This window comes from Oncorhynchus keta, unplaced genomic scaffold, assembly GCF_023373465.1.
Source record: "Oncorhynchus keta strain PuntledgeMale-10-30-2019 unplaced genomic scaffold, Oket_V2 Un_contig_3157_pilon_pilon, whole genome shotgun sequence".
In the NCBI taxonomy this organism is placed as follows: Eukaryota; Metazoa; Chordata; class Actinopteri; order Salmoniformes; family Salmonidae; genus Oncorhynchus; species Oncorhynchus keta.
In genome coordinates, this window is record NW_026287106.1 from 392501 (window position 1) to 394191 (window position 1691).

At 40.6% G+C, this 1691-nt stretch overlaps 1 long non-coding RNA gene across 1 annotated transcript; it reads left to right on the forward strand.

Annotated features, from left to right (window-relative positions):
- The first annotated feature begins 250 nt into the window (after positions 1–250).
- LOC127923733 (uncharacterized) lies at positions 251–940 on the forward strand. The gene is made up of 3 exons (XR_008115170.1): positions 251–476; positions 643–816; positions 863–940. It is a non-coding gene; the product is annotated as an uncharacterized LOC127923733 (long non-coding RNA).
- Positions 941–1691: the final 751 nt, after the last annotated feature.

A 1691-nucleotide genomic window follows, 5' to 3' on the forward strand; every position in this document is an offset into this window, starting at 1 on the left:
TGATCTAATAAAGAATAGACTTGACGACCTGAGGGAGATGATTCGCTAGAGTGTGTCCCAAATGGCAACCTATTCCCTTTATAGGGCACTACTTTTGACGACGACCCATAGGAAAAATATATTGTTCTGTACAGATATTGAAAATATATTATATACTGAAAATGTACTATTATTATCAGAGGGAGAGAGAAGAGCCAGGCATCAGGACCTGCTGTCTCATTTGAAGAAAATATATCATGGATCTATATTGCACTGTAAATAACATATATATAAAAATATATTGAACTGTATTGAAAACATTTTATAATGTACCATAAACATGAAGTAGCTAAATGTGAAATATCTCTGCTTGAATTTATACGAGATGCGGAATAAAATGTGCACTGGCAACGTATCCTATTCATTTCCATTTCCCCAGGTATCTCAGAGAAATCATCTGCACTGGCAACGTATCCTATTCATTTCCATTTCCCCAGGTATCTCAGAGAAATCATCTGCACTGGCAGGTAACAGAGAAATCATCCTATTCATTTCCATTTCCCCCCAGGAAATCATCTCAGTATCCTATTCATTTCCAGAAATCATCATTTCCCCAGGTGCATCTGCACTGGCAACGTATCCTATTCATTTCCATTTCCCCAGGTATCTCAGAGAAATCATCTGCACTGGCAACGTATCCTATTCATTTCCATTTCCCCAGGTATCTCAGAGAAATCATCTGCACTGGCAACGTATCCTATTCATTTCCATTTCCCCAGGTATCTCAGAGAAATCATCTGCACTGGCAACGTATCCTATTCATTTCCATTTCCCCAGGTATCCTATTCATTTCCATTCTATCTATTCATTTCCATTTCCCCAGGTATCTCAGAGAAATCATCTGCACTGGCAACGTATCCTATTCATTTCCATTTCCCCAGGTATCTCAGAGAAATCATCTGCAGCATCCTTTCCCCATTTCCCAGGTATCTCAGAGAAATCATCTGCACTCCTATTCATTTCCATTCTCCATTCAGAGAAAACATCTGCACTGGCAAGGTATCTCAGAGAAATCCCAGCTATGTTCGTTAACCAAATCAGAATGGGAGGTCCAGCTTGGCTGCAAAGGCTACTGTGGCCTCACACAAGGTTAAACAAGTACGTGTGTGTGTGTGCGAGCATGCCAGTATGCTTTTGTCGAGAGCAGTGTCCTCACTCATAATTCTTCAACACTGACCTGCTCGCTGTTAGAACAGAAATTATTATGATGGAAAAACTAAACTCAGAATAATTTCCTCTTCTCTCTCCCTCGATAATAATTGAAAGCAGAAAATTACACTTTACAGTCAAAAAATATTGCTTTCATTTTTGGCTGCTGGTTCTCTGCTGTTGAAGTCACTGAGGAATAACTTATACCTTTTATTCCAAACTTCATAATATCTATCACAAAAAACATGCATTCTAGACCTCTAAATCCTTCACTCCTCACCTCTCCACATACCGCCACTGCCACCCCATTTACTAAACCCTCACTCTCTACACTCTCACTCCCTACACCCTCACTCCTCACCCCACTTTACAACTCTCCCTGTATCTGCTCAACAACTGTCATCCTCTAGTCTACCAAACTACACCTCTAACCCCTAACCCTTCCCCAGCCCCTAAAATGTACACCTTAACCCTACCCCACTCCCAAAACCTCAGTCATCTTG